At 39.0% G+C, this 25479-nt stretch overlaps 1 protein-coding gene and 1 long non-coding RNA gene across 14 annotated transcripts in view; both read left to right on the forward strand.

The window, feature by feature from the left end:
* The window catches only part of ARID1B (AT-rich interaction domain 1B), a 404857-nt gene that overhangs the window by 155900 nt on the left and 223478 nt on the right, over positions 1-25479 (forward strand). The window lies entirely within an intron of this gene.
* LOC140909141 (uncharacterized) lies at positions 10124-12255 on the forward strand. Its single transcript, XR_012158099.1, has 2 exons — positions 10124-10498; positions 11308-12255. It is a non-coding gene; the product is annotated as an uncharacterized lncRNA (long non-coding RNA).

Consider the following 25479-nt stretch of genomic DNA (forward strand, 5'->3'; position numbering starts at 1 on the left):
ATCTTACCATGTTCTTCTTGTCAAGCAGTTCCTGCCTATTGTTTCTGTGGGGCCTTAACCATTTTATTGCTGATTGTACTGATCATACCTAAGGACTGATTCTGTAATCCTTGCTAACACTGGTAGTTCCATAAATATCAGTGGAACTACCAGCATAAGTAAGGGTTGAACGATTGGGCCCTGTCTTAAATTTCTGTTCACCTGTTGGTTTCAGACAGTGTTAGAAAAGCCACTTACTGTGGGAAAAATCCAGCTGTAGCACAAGCGGTATTTGTCAGAAAAGGAACATTCATTCTATACATATATTATTCTTTGACTTGTTTTCATTGTACTGTGCACAGAAAGAGAGACAATTACAGAAGCACCGATTCCATTTCCTCTATACGTAAATCATCGTTTTCTCACAGTTCAGTGAACCGCCAAAGTAGGTAGCCATGATAAAATAAGAATAAGTTTGGAGAATATTAATAAACATTGTGAAATACAAAGGAATGCTTTGTTAGTGCAACCAGTAACCATTTCCAGAAGACTTTAGTGTCTGATGTCGTCCGGGGGGGTTTGTGTGAATGATTTGAAAAAGAAAAAAAGTGGACAGATAGGACAGAGAGGAAGAGTCAGACATCAACATTGTCTGGGTGCAATACAAGTTTACATTGTATTATACTTTATTTTTAGTTTAATTATTTTAATTTTGGCTGTTGCATTTCTTTTGCACAATTGAATAGTAAGTGATCACAAAAGTAATGTTTAATTCTTAAATGCTTAAAGCCAATAGTTACCTTTTTTCAGGATGAGAAACATTCTGAAACAGGTGGATCACAGTAACATTTACATTTCTTTTTCTTTTTTGCTCTTTTAATATGTCCAGCCAACTGCTGAGCCAACCAGGCAGAAATCTTTACCCTTCCTAGGTCAGATTCCAGCAAAGTCTTTTTGCTTTTACAGAATAATGCCAAACAGCAAACTGACTCAGCTTTAAGCACTGCATATGGTCCCAAGGGGAGAAATTACCCATCCAAATGATGGGTGGATGGCAGCCAGGCAGCAGGGTTGGATAAAGCTGCAGCATGCTTATAGTCTGTTTCACTAGGGCTCCAGACATTCAAACCAGCTACTTGGTGTATTTAAATTTGATCTCTGTAATGGTTAGGAGCATAAGGGGATTGGAAACAAAATAAAAACAATAGCTATTCCTTCTTACGGTGTTTCTGTAAAGTAATAAGAATATGCTGAGGAGAATTAAAATCTTTGGTATGGTTTTACTTCTTTTTTTTTTTAGAGGGGATTTGGCAGTTGAACTGGTATCAAATGTAATTTTAGTAGCCCATTTCCCTTGCCTAAGTAAAGTTTGGTATGTTTCTCTCCTTATTAATTCATGTCAGAAGATTCTGAGTTAGCCTCAGTAAATGCCAGATACAGTAGCCAAGAACTCAGAATGAGACTTTATTATTTTTGTGTGTTTATTTTGTAATGTTCAGAGGTTTGCTATAGGAGCCTTACAGGTTACAAAGACATGGTCCAACCCCCGAGAATTTAGTCTATCTTAAAATGATTACAATAATGATGAGCAAATCTACCGAGTCTACATGTTACTTTTTTAAAAAATTCGCTCATTTGATATCTGAAAAATTTGAGCAGCAGAGTTCACAATTTTTGTAGATCATACAAAAAGTATGTGAACTCCAGCTGACTTCACAGCATAAGAAAAACTCATTCCTAAAGCTCTGCTGACATTCTAGACTATGGCACAAAGAGATGATTTTGATTGAAGATTTTCTATAAGTTAAAGCTGTAATAAAAACAGCAATGACAATTTCAGCTCTGTTCTGCAGATGGTTAGAGTGGGTTCAGGAGCCATGGTTGGCGAAAAAGAGGGGTCAGTATCTGTAGGGAAAACTATTTTTATTTTCAAGTGATTATAAGGGGCATTCCAAGAGTTTTTTAAAGAAATAAAACTCTACTTTTTTTGCTTGAGTGGTGTCCTTTTAACATATAGCCTTAACTACCCTGAAGACTTAAGTAAAATCAGTAACGTTGCTCCCTAATTCCAGTAGCTAAAATGCATTAGAAGTAGTTTCCCTGCAGTCTAAGAACACAAACAATATTAGTCATTCTAATTTTTTTTATAGCTACTGAACCCATTTACTGGATGCTTCTGATTTTGGGACAGTTTAAAAAAAGGAAACTAGTACCTATTTTGGTCAGTTCTCACAACACAACAATACTGTCTAGTCAAGTGATAGGTATAATGGATCTACTGAAAGACTCAGGGCTGAATCCTGACTACAAGGGTGCTTTGTGGACGGTGTGGGTAAAAGAATCATCCAGTCCAGACTGTGAAGTGGTGATTAAGTTGATCCAAGCTGGCTACTGAAGTTTTCAGGCTGCAGAAGCCCTGTAGCTCCTGTTTCTGTCTGGCAGGAATGATTGGTGGATCTGCTTTTTTCATCAGCTGACCCTCAAAGCCCACCTGCATGCTGGGGGAGTCTGTTCTGTGGTGGGTTCCTAGAATCTTTGCTGCTACTTGTATGTCTGTGGATTGGTTCCCACCAGCACAGGATGAATGGGCAGTTTCTCTTTCTCATCTTTGGAGGCTGGGTGTCAATCAATGAAAACTTCTGATTTTGGTTCCTGGTAGCCAATTGGGGCACCATCTTTATTAAGAATTTTAAGTAGTTTGATTTATCTGTTCCTTCCTTTCTCAAAATCTAAGAACATTACATATGATTAAAATTACAAACTTTAACAAAATACAGAATACTTCCAAATAATTCTCTAAGGAAAGAACTGGGAAATGTTGTCATTCTGAATTACCCCCCCCTTTTTTAAAATCCTTCATCACCAATGGAAGTTGGGGGGCGGAGGAGGCACTAGTGTCTCTCTATTATGGACACTTCAAGTTTCAGTCCTTTCACCCTCTTTTCAGATTTATATATAATTTTTTCTACAAAACATAGCAAAAATTGTTTTCTTTATGCAAGCTTGAAATGTTCAACTTGTTCATAAAATGTCTTGGTTCAAGATGGAAACCTGCATTTGACTCTTCCAGCAATATTTCCATGTAACTTTCTGGCATTGATCAACATGCAGGGGTATATCTATCTATACGTGTCAGTTGCTATCCTCCGACAAGGTACCTGTGGTTCATGTGGATCAGCCCCTTTTCTAGTACAGGATCCATGTTTTCAGATTGGTTACTTTCTCAGGATGTTACAAACTTGGGACGTTGTGGCAGCAGACCTCTGGAGGTAGGAGGTTTGTTACTGGTTTAGATCAGCAGTTCTCAAACTGTGGGTCGGGACCCCAAAGTGGGTCGCAACCGTGTTTTAATGGGGTCACCAGGACTGGCTCAGACTTCCTGGGGCCAACGCCCAAACCCCACCTCCTGGGGCCAAAGACAAAGCCCAAGGACTTCTAAGCCCCGCTGCCCAGGGCTGGTTACAGGCCCCCTGCTTGCGGCTGAAGCCCTTGGCTTCTGCTTTGGTCCCCCGCCTAGAGTGGTGGGGCTTGGGCTTGGGCCCCCCTCACCCGGGGTGGCAGGGCTTGGGCGGGCTCAGGCTTCAGACCTCCATCCTGGGGTCATGTAGTAATTCAGAAGAGGGTCGTGATGCAGTGAAGTTTGAGAACCCCTGGTTTAGATTGGGGCCAGCACCTTTGTACAGATTGCTGTTGTGGTCAAGAAAATTAGGAACCTAATCGTCTGGATTTGCTGTTAAATGCAAAAAGAGGTGTCTTATTGCCTGTCAATGGATAATTCATGGGTACCAGTGTTTCAATCCCTGGACAGGAACTGTAACTGTTCACTGAGGCACAGGAATACTTTTCTGCTACTTCTTGGTGTGCTTCCTGAGGTTAATGTTATCTTGCCAAGACTTGGTACTTTGATCTCAGCATCACCTTAGGAACATGCTGCAATTCCTATTACTTCAGGAAAGGAGTTCTTTGAGACATTTTTTTAGCCAGTCCCTTTGACTAGAGCATGTAGAATGCTTCCTCAGTTGATGAAGAGCAAGAGAATGCCTTGAAAGCCATACTTCTAGAGTGTCTGGTTTATATTTAGCTGACACCATATTCCGTTCTTTTGGGCTGAGGAGCTAATTCAGGCCAAAGAATGCTAGAAGGTGTTTGGAACACATCAGAGAATTGCACATCAGTGTGCTCAAAGGTAAGTGCTGTTTGATGTACTCTCCTCACCTTGACAGACGGATTTCGTTATCGTGTTTTGCTCATATCTTATAACATGGTTGTGGTAGCCTACATTAACCAGCTGGGGTTTTTCTGAATGGGTTGCTTCTTCTGTGTCATTGGACAAATTTGAACCTCTGTTTTGCCTGGCCCTACATGTTCTAGGAAAGGAGTATTTGGAAGCAAATTAGGTAGTGATCTTTAAGGCAAAGTATTTTTCAGATGATGGAACTCTGGGGAGAACCAGAAAGAGACTTCTTCTCCTAAGGCCCAAGAGGAAAGAAAAATAGCCACCTAGTTATTTAAACATTGGCAGATTGAGGAACTCAGCCTCTAGGCCTTGCTTATGAATGTAGAACGCTGAAAAATCCAGGAATTTCCAATAAAGTCCTTTCCATACTGCTGGTCCCTTGAAAGAAGGGAACATCAGAAGTCTACTGTAGGATGCTTCCTCTTTTCATTTAAAACAGGAGATAGTCCTTCCCAGCTGTTTCCTTACTCCTAAAGCAGTAAAGGAGAAGCTTTGACTCAAATGTGATGCATGTAGGGCCCTTAAGACCTTCTTATTTAGAGTAGCTGAATTTAGAAAATCAGAATCCTTATTCGTTCTCTTTGAGGGTAAGAAGCATCTAGATTTGTGTTATTTAAATGGATAAAACTCTCTATATCAGAAGCATACAAGCTGATGTGCCTTCCTTGTCCTCTTAACATAAAAGACCAATCAACTGCATCATCTTCACCTCCCACAGACTGAAAAAGGGAGAGGCTTTTGTTAAAAATTCTGCAAAGCTGCCAGTTGCTGATCCCTCCATGCATTTTCTAAGCACTATTTAGCCGTGACGTGCTTTCCTCTGTGGATGTTTTTTGTGGGCAGCATGTTCTGTAGCTGGGACTTGAGTGAGTAGCTTTGTGGGCCTCTCCATTTCCCCTCCCTCTTTTTATTTTTGTTAGATGTGCCAGGGAAGTTACTACTGTTTTTTAACCAAGCTCTTTATTTGATAGTTGATCTAAATACTTTGAATAGAATCTACTTAGCTTGGCGCCTTTACCTTTTCCCAGCTTCTGTATTATTAGTCTTTGGGTCCAGGGCTTTCTTTGTAGATCCCATTCAGCCTGTACCAGTGGGAGCTGGAATATTTCTTATCAAACAATTTCTTTCTGGGACCCAGTTCTGTCAGTGTGAGAATCTGTCCTTCTAGTCAGTGAAAAGTTTTGAATTTGCACTTCTTGCTTATTGCATCTTGTGGTGTTACCAAGAGTTTTAAGTTTTGGAAATCCTCAAATTGAAGAGGAGGTGATGGGAGTTGTGTCCTGTTTGGCTAGTGGGGGAGACAACTTGAGATTCTCATTAATTGCTGACTTGCTAGTCAAGAAGAGGTAGATAGAATTGATGGATCCAGGGCATGTAAAAGTGTTCTGAAGAGTAGTAAGAAACTCCTCTTTTGCTGCTAGTTATTATCCAAAATTCTTGACTCCTTAGTGACAATTTAAGTGAGCTGTAGCTCACGAAAGCTTATGCTCAAATAAATTTGTTAGTCTCTAAGGTGCCACAAGTCCTCCTTTTCTTTTTGCGGATACAGACTAACACGGCTGCTACTCTGAAATTTAAATAAAGAAGCTAAAGTTTCAAAATGGAAAGACACACATATACGTTTAAAAGATAATATAAAAATTTGGAAGAGACAAAATCTTTTAAGACAAAATCTTTTAAAACAAAATCCTAAAACTGTAATTGCAGTGTGTCTGCTCCCACAGTTTAAACATTGGCAGCAATGGATTGTTTACCTTTTAGCCCACAACAATCTCAATTGTATTTTTGTGGGTTTTTTTAAATATATTGTTTATTTTATATTAATATCACTTTAGTGATTGGATCCTCATATAATAAAGTTTTTTTTCTTTTCAGAGACATAAACATCTAACATCCTGAATCTCTGTTTTGTTTTAGTATTAAAACTTTTACACACATCTTGGGCATAATTGTTTATACATTTTATAGCATGAAAAAGAGAACCATATTGATTGTAAATCCTAAACATCTGCACTGCATATAGATGCAAAGCCTAATCCTACAAAAAGACATGTATGTGCCTTGTTCTTTCCTAACAAGTTACTGTTTAAATTCTGAGGAGAGATTTGATTCATTTGAATTTTCTGATGCAATGTGTCATATTTTCATGAAATAATTGACACTGTAATTTTGGATTTGTTCCATACTTTCCTTTTAACCTTCCTTGTTGAACCTCCTCCATTCTCTCCACTGATTACACTTTTGGAGTAAACAAACCCAAAATCTGACTTTTCAGTGAAATTCTGTTTGTATTAAAATTGTGTAATTTCAGTCAACAGAATGCATCTGCTAAAATTCTTTCTGATGTGGCTGAAAGTCTTTTTAGCTCCTACTCACTTGCCCCTAAATTTCCAAAACTGTATGTGGGAATTTAGCCAGGTACCTCCCATTCACCTTTCAAGTGCTACTGAATGGGCAAAGTAAAAAGTTCCTGCGGTGCTGACTGTGAATATACCACATGCTTTCCAACACTCCATTCATGTTGATGGAATGTTAATACAATTGCAGCTCTATTGCAGCTGCAGTGGAGAACTGGCAACAAAAGTGTTAATGCCAGTGTGAGACAGTCTGCTAATCGGATTTTTTTGTGAGGAAGTCAGCTTGCTTGCTTGCTTGCTTTTCCTGGCTCTGGCAAGTCTTGAGATTGTATTTTCATCATTTAAGAAAATGTCTATAGGATTGGAAGTGATTGCACTGTAAGGTGTTTTTTTTCTTGGCATGTTAACTCCACTGACCGAGTGGTTACCTAGTACTTAAGGTTACAATTAGCATCTGGATCTGGTACTGCTAAGTATTAAATTCGGTAGGAATGAGTGTTCAAAAGACTGCATTTTTTCTGTATTGTCTATATTGCCAAGCAGAAAAGCTAAACATGACATAACATCTTCCTTCCCTTGTCCAGTCTTTGTCTTTTCTACTGGTTGAGTAAATCCACCAAGAGCCTCAGTACTGAATGTACTTCATTTTTCATAAATTCATGGCTTCCTATGCCATTTCTCCCAGCTGTTCTTCACCTGCTGGTTTTGTCTTAGTGACCATGGTCATAGCAATAGTAGAGAATAACAACATTATACAGTTTCTTTTGCGCTGAACAACAAATATGCATGTTTATAGCTGTACTGACAAGAAGTAGTGAGTGACTTATGATGAGAGGTGGAGCATCAGTCAGTGTGCTGTCACTGTCCAGTTTGAATTGAGTTGGGAGCTCTGATGCTGTTGCCACGTAATAGAGATACTGGAAGAAATTCTGATATCTGCCATTTCTCTTCTTTTATGTTCAGTAACGTGAGCATTCACAAGCGTTGTAATTTGTCTGTTACTTAATACAACACAAATGGCACATCTTTGTTCCACGAGACATTCAAACATGAGAGAAAAGGAGTACTTATGGCACCTTAGAGACTAAAATGCCCAAATAAATTTGTTAGTCTCTAAGGTGCCACAAGTACTCCTTTTCTTTCTGTGGATACAGACTTACACGGCTGCTACTCTGAAACAAGCATGAGAGAGTCACTGTTCTAGCATATTCTGACATGCTGAACCAGCTGATATGGAGGAAGATTTCATGCCCTTTCGCTCTTCTGTCTATACATTTAAACCCTGGATATTGTCCTTAAAGTAGACTATCAGATATCTACAGGCCTTGAGAGTGTGAGATATACTGTCAAACTTAACTAAGGAGCCTTGTTTGGTGACAGCAGTAGGGTGTGTGTGCTGTGCTTGGAAGACTGTGAGTAATACAACTCTGTTGATCAAGTCTGTGCATGTTTGAAGTGTTTATGGATAGCAGCTACTACTTATTTCACTCTCTGACCCACGTGTCCTAATGAAAAACTTGTGTGTTGTTTCTCTATTTCAGTTGTTGCCAGAATTTGTTGTCGTCTTTACCCTCAGACTTCACTAATTTAATACACTACACACAAAAGGTTAGAAGGCCTGTGCTCTGGATGTCCAGCTGTCAGTCTCCAACACTTGAAAAGGACACTTTTTTAAAAGTCCTTTGCCAGGCAACATTGATAGACTCCAGCAAACTCTGAGTCAGAATTCTTCAGAAGATGCCATGCAAATGGATATGGCTTCCAGCTGGTTCCAGTTATAGCCTTGCAGGTCGTAAGTGTGATCCTGAAGTATGGGGGTTCAGGACATGAACTGATGATGGCACAGTAGCATCCCTAAAAGTACAAATGTAAAATCCTAAACTGTTGATTGCTTGCTTGCTTCTCTGAAGGCTGATCCTTGTTGGCGATTAAGAATTGATTCCTCATCCAAATTAGACTTTTAAAACACAGAAAACTTCTTATTCCTTGACTGAATAATATATGTGAACTCTCCTTGACAGCTTCCATGTTGTCATTCCTCAATATGTGACAGCACCTCACATTTGCAAATATTTTATAGTGAATAGGTTTTGGGTATGCATGCGAGGGCCAGGGGGGATGGGAGGAGGGTGTTGTGGGTTTTATGAGGGTGTTTTTCAACAAGTATTTTGTTATGTAAAAGATCTTTAGGTCACAGGACTTCTTTAGTTAAAATATTTTAAAAATTTATTATTTGTTTACCATTGAAACGTTCTTGTTTGTGCCCTAAGCAATGCGTGGTGGCATGGGATGGATTCAGATATACATTTCACAAACTTTAAACACAATGAAACAGCATTCTTAAATAACATTTTTTGTGTACGTACCACAGGTTTATCCTGTATTAAAGTATTGCTTTTGCACATCATGAACAATGCCTAAAGAATCTCTATGTGTGTGTGTAGGTTGAGGTGCTTTAAAATTTTACTAAATTCCATGCTATTTTATCCTGATGATGTTATTAATTGTAATCCACTGTCAAAAATCACTTTCATGATTATGCAGAAGTTTGCAGCCAAGTTATTCATTAGGATATTGGGATAAATCTCATTAGTATGATGGAGCAACGTAGGACTCATTTCTTGTTTTCAAGGCATAGAACAATAGCTGAGATGCTTGAAAAAGTTTGGTTTTGAGGGTAGGGACTTGTTTAACCTCTTAAACAAATATAACCAGCACACTACTGTTTTTTTCAGTAAATTAAAGAAAATTATTTAATTTAATTCAGAAGAAATGTGTGGTAAGAAACATGTCCGGGTAAAGTATTTCCATCAGTGTCGATCACTGTGTAAGATCAATTTCACTACGTGTAAGAGTAAATAAAATAGTTTGGCTTAAGCTGGATGAATAACCCAACTGTTCTAAACATCTTGAGTCAATGAAAGTTCATCCAGATTTAGGTGTTGTGTTTACTAAACAACTTCTTTGTCTGGAATGTTGTTTCGATTTCATTTTTTATAATACATGCATTTTCTAGTTCTAAGTCAAGAAAAAACTGTCAAATTAATTAACCTTAAACGCAGTGGGTAGAAAGAGTTATGTTAGCGGACTTGGAAATATATTTCAAAGAAAATTTTTTGGCAGAAATAAACAGCTGTGTTGCAAAGAATCAAAATTTGTTACAAGGAGTTATGTCAAATTGTAATAGCAATTTATATCTTTAAAAACAAATTAAAGTTGACCTTCAGGTGGTGTGCTAGTGTAACTTTTGTAAATAGGTTTCAGAGTAACAGCCGTGTTAGTCTGTATTCGCAAAAAGAAAAGGAGTACTTGTGGCACCTTAGAGACTAACCAATTTATTAGAGCATAAGCTTTCGTGAGCTACAGCTCACTTCCTCAGATGCATATCGTGGAAACTGCAGCAGGCTTTATATATACATATATATATATATATATGTATTCTCTGTGTATATATAAAGCCTGCTGCAGTTTCCACGATATGCATCTGAGGAAGTGAGCTGTAGCTCACGAAAGCTTATGCTCTAATAAATTGGTTAGTCTCTAAGGTGCCACAAGTACTCCTTTTCTTTTTGTAAATAGGACTCCGCATACTTACTTTGCATGCAGGTAGTTTGCATGCTCAGCTTTGCTGAGCTTTGAATGTGTATCTTCCAAAGTGAAAATACTATAAATTTAGATTGGAACATGCTTTTATGTGAAACCCACATCACGAAATAAGAGAGGAGGAAATATGAGGCTATGACGTCGCAGGTTGTCAGACTGTACTGCTTCATTTGAATCTTATTCACATTGGTGCCCATGAAGAAAGAAGTGAAATGTAGGTTTCTAAATTATACTGTGAACTTAATTACATGTATTTTTGAGGTCAGAAGCCATTGACATCAAGACTCCATTTGGCTTTGGATCATGCCCATATAACAATCTGGTAAGATATTTTCATCTATTAAATAGATGTAAATTTAACTGCTTTCTTGTATTTTTCATGGCTCATTGGACAGAAAATTTTCTGGACCATAATCATGTGGTTTTTTTTTAATTGTTGTAATTTTCTATTTCTGTGACATTTTGTGGGTTTTGTTTTAATTTTCTTTTTAATTTGGATCAATCAGAAAGTTCATCAATAAAAAATTGTCTAATATATATCTGCTTTTGTTACAAGAAGGTGTTTCAAATAACAGACCAAATCATCCCGGGGGCAACCCTGAATCTCACACTTCTTAAGTAAACAAACACACTAGATCTGTACTTCCGAAAGTACAGAAGCCCCATCCCTTAATTGCAGTAGGTGATCTCCTGAGGTCCCTTCCAATCCTGATATTCTATGATTTGTAGATCTTTTTATATCCCGTATTACTCGTGCTGAGTCTCATAGAGAGATGAGTGTTATTTCAGATTTAAAGAAAATAACAGTACATCTTTTTGAAAATAAATTAAATATAAACCCAGAGAATGACTGAAAACTCAGCAAAGTCTAGTATTTTTAAACTGACATGCTCCAGAGTTGATAAAGTTTAAACGTGTGTGTAGTTTTAAATGTATATATATCCCTTAGTGTATTTTTGGTCTGCTTTTCTGTCAAAAAGAAGCCTAGTGAACAGAAGGCCATCACCAGGACCTTGCTTACTGTAGCAGGAGGCTTTTAGAATGAGTTCCCATCTGTTAGGCCTGTGTACTGATAAAGCTTGCAACAACAGCTGGCTTGGCTCTTTGCTAATCCGTTCATTCCATCTACAGATCAGAAGGTGGCCTGTTCCTTCTCAGAGGCCGTTGGGCCTTGGAGACTTGCCTTAGCCCTATAGCATTCCCACTAGACCTACAAGCAAGTATAATGATATGGGATGAGGGCTGGCAACTTGATCATGAGGTGGGTGTAGCAATTGTAAAGTATTGTTCAGAACATCAAACTAGTATCTCTTATTGCAAGCAACTAGTTGTATTTCAGTGTTTTAACAGATGTGATGCTAGCTATGGATAAATCAAAATCATTAGTGTCTGACCTGGAAATATTTTTTAAAAAAGGAAACTTTTGCCTGGTTACAAATAACTTCTGAATATAGTGTATTCTGCACCACTCAAACTTAGCCATTATGAATCTCAAGTGGCACTGAAGATGTAATAGGACCAACACCAAAGATGATTATTCTTGATGGCACTGAGTTTGCCCTGCTCATTTTACAGGGAAATGAAATACTTTCTTTCATTATGTGAAACAGAAAGTATTAAAAGTATTATGAAAATCATCACTTCTTTACTATTTAACAAGGTTTTTGAGCAATTGCTTTTTTGATGTAAATTTATTATTGCCGTTAATAGCATTTGTGTAGCATTATGGTTATAGAGGTTGTTTGCAGATGCAGATTAAGACACTATTCCTGCCTTAAAGAGTTTATAGTCTATGAAACATAAAGAAAAGACAATGGACAACAGCTCAGGCAAAGGAAGGATGGGGACTATTGTTGGTGAGAAGGAGGAAGAACAGGTTATTTTAAATAAGTGAGTTTGAAGGAGGAGGAAGGAGGAGGGCAGTTAGTGGATGAGGACAGGGGAGAAGGCACAAAGATGAGGGTAGGAAAAGGATAAGTAGGTTGAAGAATTGCTAAGAGTGTACAAAGTGGCAGGAAGAAAATGAGAGCTAAGGTGTAGGTGTGGGCCAGATGACATAAGATATTTTACGTGAGGATTTGGAGCTTGACTTATTTGTGGTAGGAGTGAGGAAAACAGTGAAAAGATTCAAGAATGGGGTGATATGGACAGCTAGAGAGTTGGAAGATTGCTTTTGTAGCAGTGTTTTGGATAGGCTCGGAGGAAACAGACATGATAGTCAGAGAGACCAGACAGGAAAACATACCGTAGGAAGGTTTCAGTAATCAAGACAAGCGATGACCAAGGGCAAGAAGAAGGATTTTAGCAGTGGAGTTAGTGAGCAAAGAGCCAATTTGTTTTTAGTATTTTCATAGATGAACAAAGTAATCCTTGGATGACATTTTTTTTTAACTTTCAAAAGAAGACTGGCATTTTCTAGACTGCCTGATAAACTAGCAATTGAACTTTGCACTTATTTAACACAATTTATCACACAATCTCAAATCACTTTACCAATTAGAATTAGTAAACTGAGGAACAGATGTACTAACTGACTTGTCCAATGTTATGAACACATGTGGTATATGCAGTAACTGTGGGGATATGGACTTTCTTCTTTTTCTTTTAAAAGTTTATTTTAACTTAATTGATGCATAGAAATCATCACGTAGGGAGAAACATTTACACAGAAAATGTAGCAAATGGAATAAACTGACTGAGATCTCAGTTTGATAATTCATATAAAAGTCTGGGATATGAAAGTCACATTAACTGAACTTAGTTGATTGTACTCTTATTTGTATAGTTTGCTGACAGTGGGCCAAACTCTAGTCTGAGCTAAACCTGTGTAAATCTGGAATAAGTTAATCAAATTCAAGATTTACATAAGGCACTTGCATGCCATGGTGCTTGAGTACAGTATAGGAACCTATGTGGATAAACCTGAAAGTTAGTTAAAATTGAATTTGGCCCAGTGACTGCATATAGACTTTTTAGGAGTGTACTAGATCTACAATGCTTTGTTGTGCTGCCATGAATCTAATTTTAATTTGGAGAACTAAATTGATTCCCTTTCTTAGGTCCATGTGTACTTGTACACTCAATTTATCTTTTTTTTAAAAAATGGTTTTTATTATGTTATCTTTGTTTATCATAAGACCGTAATGGTAATGCTGTGGTTCAGATTGGGGCATGTTATAAGCTTTGCCTTCAGTCACAAAAATAATTTTTCCACTAAAAGTATCCCTTTTGTTAAAGGTCCTCATTTCTAGCAAAAGGTTAATTTAAAAAACTGTGTGTGTGTGAGAGAGAGAAAGAAAATCATACAAATGTCAGCTGTTTTAAATCAAATGATTTAAAATATTTAACTTCAAACTTAGCATGAAAACCTGCATACCTGTTTTCCAAATGTTGCAAAACACTAGTTAAGAAATAAAGAGGTTATGACCAACTGAAAATAGCATCCTACTTTGTACATGGTACCCTGTTTCCCTTTAGTGATTTAATTGCTCACAGAGTATGTCTGTTCAGATACGTGCATGCAAATCTTCATCTTCAGGACTCTGCTTGCACCCATTCACTCATTCCTTCTTGTCACTCCCTTCTGTCTTTAAGATGAGATTGGAGGGGGATCAGCAGATCTGGCAGTGTTTTTTGCTGGGCTTCTATGCCAGGAATTTCATTCAATTTAGAGCCCCTACTCTGGCGCACATGTCCCCAGAAAATGCAAGATTTGAACAGAATATACAGTTCAACAATTGCGTATTACTCTAAATATACTGTTTGTCTCCTTGTTACTTCTTTCCTCTGTTTCCCCACCCTTCTCTGATTTTCTTCATGTTCAGGCTTCTCCTTAAAGTTTCCAGCAGCTCTTTTCAAAACTCATAAATTCTAGCAATCTAGATTTTGATATGGCTCCCTTCCAAAACCTGCTCTAGCCCTGACTGCACTAGGGTTATTTATTTATTTATTTATTAATCTTTTATCATTGGAAGTTGTTGGGCATTTTTACCACAGTATTCTGTAGACCTATTCTGAACAGCGTCGGATAATGTGGTGGCAAGAAAATGCATGAGCACTGTCTATACCAACCAAACGTAGTGCAGTCGTGGGAGATTTCACAAAAAAGGGTGTGGGGATGCAGTCTGTATCAGACAAGAAGAGTCACTTGGCTGTGCATTTAATGGCTTCTAGTCATATTTTTATGAATGTAGCATGTTGATTATACATTTGGCTGGGTCATCTTTACACTTGTGTTTGAATTAATTTTTATCACACTGCCTAATAAACCATAAACTTGTACAACTTTGTGGGACACTTTTATTGTGTCAACAGTAGAGTCCCTTCTTAACCACACAGTCACCTCTCCCCCAACAGTATAGGAAAAATTCTAAGCACCAGCCTCGAATAACCAAAACATTGGTGCAAAGAAGTGAAACATTAATTGCATGTTGCTTGCTTTGATGATGAGGCTGTGACCTGTTCTTAGAGACCTAAACACATTGAATGACTAATACATCTGACCTGAGGATGAAAAGGAAAACTGGTCTCTTGCCTTGGCTTCTTTATAAAAGCTCCTGAATGAAAATTCTAACCCATACTGCTGCATAATTAACTAGCTATATTTCTTCTGAAGTACAGTATGGGGCATAACTGAATGAACAGAGGCAGAAATAGTGAGCTATACAAGCAAATTACCCAGAACTTTTGTTGTTTGGTGGCCTCTAAAATAAAAAGGTGGTATTACAGGAAGACATTTAGTTGTTAGTGTCCAGTTGGAAACACCAGTCATTTTATGAACTCAGGGCTGTTGTGTGTGGATTCAGTCAGATCTGTGGCTTGTCTTTGAAGGCATTTGAAGAATAAATAGCCATTTAACATAATTTAATGTTTAAAAGCTTTGATTATTTTGGCTGTAGAAATATGTGACAACCATATTTTTTTGTGGAGACAAAGATTTGGATTCAGTCAAGTCACCTTAAAGTATTTTCTTATTTCTGTCTTTCCCTGTTCATCCCCAAATGATAACAGAATTGACTAATGTTTGTACAACATTTTAAAAACATAAATTACTACATGAATGGCTAAATATTATAATAATTACATCTAACATAGGGGCTAGATCCTTTTCAAAATACAATGAGCTCTCAGCACAGTTCAGGTGGGAGTGTGCAAAGGTGGCCTTTGCTCTCCTCCTCCCCTTGCCAGCTATGTGCCAGGCCATTTTCCTGACAGAGTTTAGTAGGCTTCAGGAAGTCCTGGCCATGTAAACATAGAATATCAGGGTTGGAAGGGACCTCAGGAGGTCATCTAGTCTAACCCCCTGCTCAAAGCAGGACCAATCCCCAGTTTTTGCCCCGGATCCCTAAATGGCCCCCTCAAGGGCTGAACTCACAACCCTGGGTTTAGCAGGCCAATGTTCAAACCACTGAGCTATCCCTCCCCCCTATGCCTCCATGCCAGAAATGTGGGTGGCATAGAAGTGGATATACTGCTTCTGTGCCTCTGGAGGATTCCCCTACAACTGGATTATCCTTTGGCTGTATTAGATGTAGGCCTGCTTTGTGTTGGCATTGCAATGCAAAGGTGTAGCGCTGCAGTGGAGCATCTGGGCCAGGACTTTCAACAGGTGGACCTTTACATGAGAGAAAAGAAGGAACATTAGCACAGCAGAGGCTCTTACCACAATTGCTGGTCTCCCCATCAGTCATTTATACTTTTATCTGAATGGGCCATTTGCCATTGGTTTCAATTGATCAGTGGTAGTATAGGGCTTAAGGCTCAACTGTGCCCAGTAAGCACTGAATGCAGGAGAGGAGGAGGCAGCTGCAAAGGAGCTCTTTACCGGTCCCAGATTGCTGATGTCAATTATACACAACTCAGTGCCACTTTAAACTGCATCAGTTGGCACTGGCCCTCAGGGAACAGTGTGGAAGCTGAGGATTTCTGGAGTTCAGCAGCCTTAATCCTTTCCAGGCATGTGCCCCTACCCCCACCATGGGGTTGTGTCGGAGCCAGCCTTTTGGCTTCCTTGCACCACTGGAAGGGCAAAAAGGGGCCAAAATGGAGCTGAAGATCTGGTTCATAATCTAGCTTCTCATTATTTTCCATAATGGTCACAGGATTTCTCTCCAGAGGAAGCAAACATAATTTTCATGTGGACAGTTTATTTTTCTATACATTTGTCCAATGGGTATGCATCCTATGAAGTTAATTATGTACATAAAATATATCGGGCTGGTTTAGGGAGAGTCCCATGTACAGTAATAGCGATGGGAATTGCTCAGAAAACAATATACAGTATTTTAAAAGTGGCCCCTTCTTGCCATCCAGAGCAACCTTGTTGATTGCACTCTTTGTCTAGAGTGTCTGAATTCCTCCTCCTTACAAATGACTGTATCTGGGGTCATGGATTACATTTCAGTAAATATTTTTTCTTTTGACAGGTTTCAGAGTAACAGCCGTGTTAGTCTGTATTCGCAAAAAGAAAAGGAGTACTTGTGGCACCTTAGAGACTAACCAATTTATTTGAGCATGAGCTTTCGTGAGCTACAGCTCACTTCATCGGAAGTGAGCTGTAGCTCACGAAAGCTCATGACTAACCAATTTATTTGAGCATGAGCTTTCGTGAGCTACAGCTCACTTCATCGGAAGTGAGCTGTAGCTCACGAAAGCTCATGCTCAAATAAATTGGTTAGTCTCTAAGGTGCCACAAGTACTCCTTTTATTTTTTTCTTTTGAAATCTCTTTATTCATCACGTTTCCCCCCATGATCTTAACAGAAGTGTTCAGATTCTAACTTTAAGTGAATCTGTCATCAACTGTTAAAATTCTACTGACAATTTTTAAAAATAAGTTCCTTTCCCCTTCAGATATACACAGTCCCATTTACTTTAACACTTCCAGCCATGTTTTCAAGCTTTGTTCATGTTCCTCTAAATGAAAACATCACACTTCCTTCTCAAGTGAACTTGCGAAACTGGTCAAACTAGACTGACACGGCAGTGTAAGATTACATTCACTACTCCTTTAGCTTTGTAGACAAAATGCAGCCTTAATGATGCCTGTGACTGGTTCAGGGTAGATTAAAGCATGTACTTTCTTGTAGGATAAATGATGTGGAAATCTAATTCACCTTGATGTGTCCTTTCTGTCTTTTTTCCCCTTTCTCTTTCCCTCCCTCTCTCTTCCCTCCCCCCTTTGAAAGTAGTGGAGAAAAGTTCAAAGAGATGAGGTTCTCTCTTGGAGCATGTGGAGTGAATAAGGAATGATAGCTGGGGGAATGAAGGGATAAAAACCACAGCTACAACGCTGATGTTGAGTTTTGCATCAAACTGCTGTAGGTGATGGCTTTCTCCTCTTGCTTTGACAGAGAATGGACACCATGTTCCAGAAAAAAGTACTTACGTAAAACCTGTCTTATTCCAAAATATTTTGGGATTTTCAGCTTTGTTATATTCTTGCTAGTGGTATTTGTTCAGTTCTCCTTTTGGACTACTTAACCCAGGAGGGTGAAGGTCATCAGTACAGAGAAGTGAATATTGTCTGCTGCATCCTCTCCAGTCTCCATTTGTGTGATAAAGCAGAGCAGTTGCATGCATTTGCTGCCAGATTTCTAAAGCCAGGGCTAAAACCCGGCCCCCCAACAACATATATTGGGTTTCTTGGTACTGCTGTCTGACTTCTTCTGCCCTCTCTAACATATTTGTTTACTGTGTACTCCCCTCCCCCAGCTCCCAGTTGCACGCACGCACACGCACACACTTGTATACCTCTCAGTGTATTTTTGAAATAAGTATTAGAGGTACGTTGATAAACTGAGACAGACAAGTAATGTGGCCTATCTAAATACAAAGCTCCATTGCAATGTAAGTACTTCAGACTGTCAAAAATTGTCTGGTTAAGCTGAAGAGTGTGAGTTTAGGAAATAGTGTTTACCATACTGAAACAATGTGAAAAAGAAATGCAACTTTTTGAGGATGGAATAAGTAGTACAGTAAATTGTCAAAACAAAACAGTAGTGTGTGTGATGGTGATGATGATGGCCGTGATTCCTCTTACTGACATTCACTGATTTGCAAATTAGAGGCTGATCAAGGAAAGATTGTGTAGGATTGTAAGGTCCACTAGGGCAGGGATTTCCTTAATTTTCCTCCTCTAGACACAGAAAAAAATACATAAACCTCCCCTACTGTCCTCTCTTTAAAAAGAAAAAAACAAGATCTATGAGAGGGTTAAAAGTGGGTTGAAATACCAGTACATTTGGTATATTTTAAGTATATGGAAAGGGAAGTCTGTATCTATTTTTCCCTCTTCATTTATCTTCATTTTGAAGGAGTGCAGAGTTCAATCCTGTGTTTTGCTTTTGTTAAGGCCCACAGAAAGTAAATACTATTCCTTTTTATTTGTTTCATGTTGCTCGGGTTGGCTTGTTTCTCCCCAGGAAGAGGTGGGAGTATCCCCCGGGAGGCCAGCCCCACAGTCTGAGTATGGGAACAAATTCATCCCGCACAGCACTCCAAAATTAGAAAAAGGAGTTGAAAAACTGTGAATGTTGGTGGCTATGTAAACTGATTCTTTTTGGACTTTTTAATGGGTGCCCTTTTAACACGTTTGAGTGAAGACATGACACAGAATCTAAATTCTCTTTGGAGATTATTGTAGGTGGGGCTCTTAACGCCTCCTATTATTAAGGTTGCCCAACACTTCCTATTGGAAGTCCCTGTTTTCAGGGGCTTATAATTTTTTTTTTTTTTTTTTTAATTTCAGCCAAAATGGTTCAGCCATTTCCGAGATCAAGGCTGGAGAAAAATATGTTGTTTTTCCGGTGTTAAAACAGCTTTTTGAACAGCTCTAGTGCCACCATGCTTTGGAGCATGGTCTTGAAATTTGGTGGGTTTGAGGTAGCCTTTGTGTCAGGGATGGGCCTCAGATTATAGCAGCAAAATTCTGTCCACACTGGGTATGTTTCAGTCCAAGGGTAAACAGGAATTTCCTCACAACTGCAGGTCTGGGTACCTGAACTGAGAACCGGGAGACTGTTTCTACTCTGCTGTCCGTGATCCCTCTGCTAGGCCCAGGCAGCTTGGAGGAGGAGCTGCCTGATTTGAATACAGAAGGAACAAGAGCCAGACATGTAGCAGGGATAAGAAAGAGATGGATCTGTGGGGATGGGGATTAAAGACCGGGGCTGGATGCTGGCAGGGGATGAAGAGGGAAACTGGGACTGGGAGTTAGTGTAGGGGGAGACTGGGACTGGGAGCCAGGGAGGGAAACTGATGGGGAGGACACTGGGACCCTGTAGGTTGTGGGGAACTGAGATTGGATGAGGAGCCTGGGGGGAGTGTGGGATTGGCTGGGGAAGGAGACTGGGACTGAAAACCAATGGGAAGGAGGTTAGTGGCAGGGAAGATAGATCTGATGAAGAGCGAGGGTGTGGGGGAGAACTAGCAGTGACTGGGCAAAGAGACTGGAACAAGGATGGGGGGTGGGTGGAGATCGGATGAGGAGCCTGGGAAGGAGATTGGTAGTAGGAGCCGATGGCGATCATGGGCAGTGAGGATGGGGGAACAACTGGATGCCAGAGTCAGGGAGAGAGGCAGATGAGATAAGGAATTGGGAGGGGAAGAGCAGGACTGACTGGGATTGGGACTCTTGAGGAGTGAGACTAAGATTTGCTGGGCAGGGACCGTAGGACTAGGGATGAGAAGCCTGAGGAGTGGACTCCGGAACTGGCTAGCTGAGGAGAATGGGACTGGGATAGGGTGACCAGATGTCCTGATTTTATAGGGACAGTCCTGATTTTGGGGGCTTTTTCGTATATAGGCACCTATTACTCCCTACCCCCATCCCGATTTTTTACACTTGCTATCTGGTCAGCCTAGACTGGGATGAGGAGCCAGGAGTGGCAAAGAGACAGGACTTGCACAAGTACAGATTGGAGGGGACAGGGCAGAAGGCATCAAGTTTGCAGGGAATAGGCAGAGGAGTTTGTGCCCACAGCACACACCCCTCCACAGCCCAGAATGGAATCCAAGATTCCCTAGTCTCACCATTCCTCTGAAGTCAGCAAAGATCTGTGAAACCCACTGGCAAAAGTCTTATCTCTCTCTAGTGCTGGTCCACATAGAGGATAACAGTTTATTATTTCTGTCAGTTACTCCAGTAGTTCAAGTAGTAGAGGTTTGTGGGGTGGATCTAAATGTTCCAACCTTACTGTTGACCCATGTGAATGTCAATATGATGCCACATTCTGGAAAGTTTTTTCTCCAGTTCGCTTCTTTTAAAAAACCTAGGAAATTATGCACACAAAAAGCTATGTTAGAAGAACATTATAAGTCAAGTTAGGAAATGCCAAAATTTAGGTACCTGTGCAACCTGATTCATGCCCCACCCCCCATATGCGTGCATTGTGATAACAGCCTTTAATTACATGATCACATACTGTTTTTTCCACAGAACTCCTGCTTCATTCAGTGCACAGGCTGGACCTGCCTTGGGGATGAATCAGGGTTGTGTAGCAGAGGAATTTGTTGTGTGTAGTACCTCTCCCTCATTTGTTGCAGAAGCTGGAATGTGTGTAGTGAATGAGGCAAGGGATTTGCAGAATGAGAATGGGAGGTCTCACAGTTAAATCAGTGGAATGCTGCCTTGGGGAACTGAATTCTGTCCCTGCCTGTGCCAGACTTCCCGTGTGATGCTAGGCAAGTCACTTAAACCGAACATTTCACAGGGGGTCATTCACTGAGTTCTTTGTTTTCTGGGTGCCTGATGTGAGACCCTGTAGTCTGATTTGCAGAAATGTTGAGGACTCACAGCTGCAACTGAAATCGATCAGAGCTGTGTTTTGAACATATAAAGTGCTATATACTATTACGTACTCTGAAAAATCAGAGTGTCTCAGATTGGGCACCCAAAATTAGGAGATACTGTTGACCTTAATCTTTCTGTGTCTGAGTTTCCCATCTGTAAAACTGAATATTATCCCCTTACATAACAGGGGTGTAGTGAAATAAATTCATTAATGTTTTAAAGTATTCAGATACTACAGTCATTAGTTCCATAAAAAAATCCATGAGGAAATGAATAATTCTGTCTTCAAAGCAAGACTTGAATAGTGTGTAGTAAATAATGCGTAGAGCCACAATTAAACAAGGAGTATAAAACAAAATATTGAATAAATGAGCACTGTCTATTCTGTGCACTGAATGAGGCCAGGATGCTGTGAAAACAATAGTATGTGATCATGAAATTAAAGACTATATCATAATGCATACCCACAAGAGGTTTGAATTAGGGTTGTATAGGCAACCTTTATTCTGGCACTTCCTAACTTTTGAGTGTTTGACTTTGCAAACATTAAGATCTTTTAAATGTGTGTGTGTGTCCATGCATACACTTGAAACCACAGGTTAACACACAAGTGCATATTTAAACATCCATGGTCTTCCTCATCATTATTTGCATATTATAATGAAATATCTTGTTCATAATATTTTATTAAGTATTGATTTGATACTATAAAAATTCTGTGTTGTTTGGTCCTTTGTATTATGGTACACGTTAGTTGTAAACTTTCTTAGGTGCTTAAATCATAAAGGTAAATATGATTAACTGAAAGACTGTCTTGGAAGTTCAGAACTCTGTGAATTAAGCATGGAATTATTAGAATTATTGATAATGTTTTCAAAGCTGCATATGCATTTTATTTTTTGATCCCATGCCCTCCAGCTTTGAATATGGTGTTTACAATAGCCTTCTTTATATGCATAAGAGGTGGGATTTCTTGAAAGATTTTTCTTTTCTCCAAATATTAATATAGCATTCTCCATTTAAAAATACTTTTAGCATCTTTTATATTCTGTTGATAGGCTAAAACCCAAAACTGACAGTGGAGTCAAATTCATCTGTGGCATTGGAAATCTATTGAATTAAATAGCTACACCGGGAATGAATTTAGGCTGAAGGTTTGAATACCACCTCTTATGTGTAGCAAAAGGAGAAAAACTTGATCAGTTTCGACTGCAGCCTTCCAGCAAGAAACTCTTTACCTTTTTGCAGATCCCTTTACCTTTAAAGTACCTGACTTTAAAGGGGGTAGCTGAATATCTATGTGTGGAGACTTAAAGCGGTCTTTGTGGAAGTACTTTGAACAGTGATAATAACAATGGTTTCTGGCAATTGCAAAATGGGATCTGACCAATTTTAGTAAAATAGTGACAATACTAGACCCACAGAGCTCACTTTTGAAAGAGTATTTCAGTTTGAACTGAGTGAAACTGATGTTTTAAGAAACAGTTTTGCACCTCTGTAAATGACAGACAGCTGCTGGACGAGGTAATGATCTGTCTTCATGTTTGATGCCTCCTTTTATCAGTCCAAGGCTTTTCACTGAGTCAGATCTATTGATTAGCATTAGTCTACTTCCCAGGAAGCCTACTTTACATTGAAATGTCACGGGCTTGGGATACTATGCCAAGAAAGAGCTTGAACTCTGTCAAATGCTGCCTGGTAAATTATATGTTTGCTGAGTGTTTAGTAAGTATAATAGCTTTGCAGCCCCAAAAATGTTAAATGAGGTCATTTTTATCTCCTTTGAACAAATATTGGGGGAGAAAATGATGGGGTCAAATGGAAGATATCCTACACTTTCCAGTGCTTTATGGAATACAAGCTAATGGAGTGATGGAGTGAACAAAATGTAATTCCAAGAAGTTTGAGTGAGGTAAAATCTCCACTTCATATTAGCTGGTGTGTATTTATTCAAAATAGCAACAATAGGGGTTAAAAATAGCAAGATCCTGCATCATTAACACAAATACAACTGTATAACCAAACAGTGTTGTTTTGTGCAGAAACATAGGAAGACAGGAATTTGTTTGTGTGTGTTTTTCTTTCCTTAGCTAAATTTTTTTTTTAATTTATTTTTTGTAGTGCTTCAGGGGATCCAGGTGCAACCCTTTACGTATAAATGGTCAGTTCTAAAGCAGAAGCTTAAATATAATACTGCTCAGTAATTATGGTAATTGCATCAATGGAGGTTAGCAAGAAGCTAATTGTAACCTTGGGGATGAAGAAAACAAACTGGACGTATAGAACATGTTTTAAAACACCTTTTGGTTCAGATTTATTTTAACTTTACTTTACCTAGATTAAAATGTAAATGTTTTTAAAAAATTGTTTTCAGTACAAAAAGAATTAAAGTTGTGAAACAATCCAATGAATGACAGGAAATGTTAAGTTAAGTTGATGTTCTATCCTTCACTCCATTGTGAGTATTTCACCTTTTCCCACCCCCTCATCCTCTGCGTCACACCAGACTTGGTATTTCACTAGACTGGATCAGTTGTTGCTATCTTTGGAAGACAAATTGTGCCAAAGGTCTATAGTTGAATGGACAAACACCTAACACGCTTTCTGGTTGCTGTTGTGGTGTATTTCTACTATTTGATCTTCTCTTGTAACCTCAGCCTCTATGTTGCTTTGCTGTGAAAGATTCCCAGGTTAGGCTGTCAAGATGTATAGTCAGTCATATTAATTTTGCAGGTATGTAGAGTATTCTGTGATATCTTTTTTCTTCATGTTTACAATTAAAAAAAAGTTTCCAAAAAATGCATACTGGATTAAAAATATTTATAATAAAGGTATTCTTTTAAATAAACTGCTATTTTGTATGTGTGTGCAATCTCTCTTTCTCTGTCTGTCTGTCTGTCTCTCTCTCTCTCTGAAGTGTGTGTGTGTTTGTATTTTTTAAAGCAGTTTACAAAAAAGCAATTTATTGCAGTCTAACATTATGGAAAAGCAGTTCCAGCACAAATGTGTAATTCTAGCCTGCAGAAAAAGCAACCCAATTTCAACTAGTAGAAGACTGTAAATAATAGAAGCTGTAATATCATTTAGCTCATAGAGATAACATCTCCATCCCAGGAAAAGTCCTTCAGTATCTAGGGGAAGATGTAATCAAATAGGGGTTTCTGCACAAAAGAACTATCTCATGAAGGTACTTGGAGAAGAGATCTGTACCAGTTCTATATAATCCTAGGGGGAAATGAGCAGAGAACACTGAAATTTGTTAATCTACAGATTTAAAGTAGAATCAGAATGTGGGAACGGTTGGCAAGCTGTATCTTGTAATTTTTTCTCATCCCCTGAGGCATGTGCCTGGCTCACATAACTAGTCACTAAGCCGCTTGGGTTCAGTGTTCTCCTGTGCCATGGAGGCTGTACAGATGAATCCCTAATACTAACAGAACACCCTCAGTATTATTAGAATTGCAAATCTGAGCTAAAAAAAACCTAGGATAGTAAATGTAACAAAAAAAGTGCAATAAATGAGCCTTAAAGACATTCTACAACATATATGACCATATCCACATTCATCACCTGCAAATTATTAACTGGAAGAAAAGGAAGGAGGGTGGCAGGGTTTGCCCATAGATGTCTCAATACCCTAAATGGTTGTTAGTCTGGCCAGGATATTAAAGGCCATATGGTCCCATAACATTTTACTAATGCTTTTCCACATCTTGGTAAAAACCTCTCTTTCTAGCAATGCCAGTGTCTTTTCTGAATACAATTAAAATTTAGTTTCTTGAAACAGAATGTTTTCAGCTTACCTGGCAGATGCGAGAATTGTGTTATACTGATTAGATGTGACACACAGAAGGACATCTCTTGGTGGTATTCACGATTCAATAGGTGACATTCTTTTCTCTGAGCCAGTGCTGAATCAATGTCCCAGCATGGTTTTAGGATAGATTGTCCTCTTGGAGGTGCCATCTTTCAGATGAAATGTAAAATGGAGGTCCTGTCTACTTGTGATCATGATAGTTTCATGGTAAATTAACAAAAGAGAGAGAGTATTACCCCAGCATCCTGATTAAATGGTAAGTTGGGTAAACGTGAAGGGAATTTAGGGCACAGAGTTTGAGTTGGGCACAGTATTCTTCATTTCCTGTGATAGCCTATACTGTGTAAAGTGTTCTGCACTATTACATTCTTGAGTTAGCCATCTTCATGAGGTCATGGGAGCAAGCTACTGTCTGTGGTAATCAGGAGAGTTGGATTCTGTGCTAGACTCAACAGTTGACTTGCTGTGTGGCCTGTGCAAGTCTGTGTCTTTGTTTCCCTATCTGTAGAAGACTTTTGAAAGGACTTTTGAGATTGTAGGAAGAAGGTGTCTATCAGAGTGCAAAATATTAATAATAAAATGGTACCTGTACAAAGATATAGGGCCTAATCTTGAAAATCCTTTCTGACCTACGGATTCCCATTGAAGTCGAGGACTGTACTTGTGGCACCTTAGAGACTAACAAATTTACTTGA

This window comes from Lepidochelys kempii, chromosome 3, assembly GCF_965140265.1.
Source record: "Lepidochelys kempii isolate rLepKem1 chromosome 3, rLepKem1.hap2, whole genome shotgun sequence".
NCBI classification, from domain to species: Eukaryota; Metazoa; Chordata; order Testudines; family Cheloniidae; genus Lepidochelys; species Lepidochelys kempii.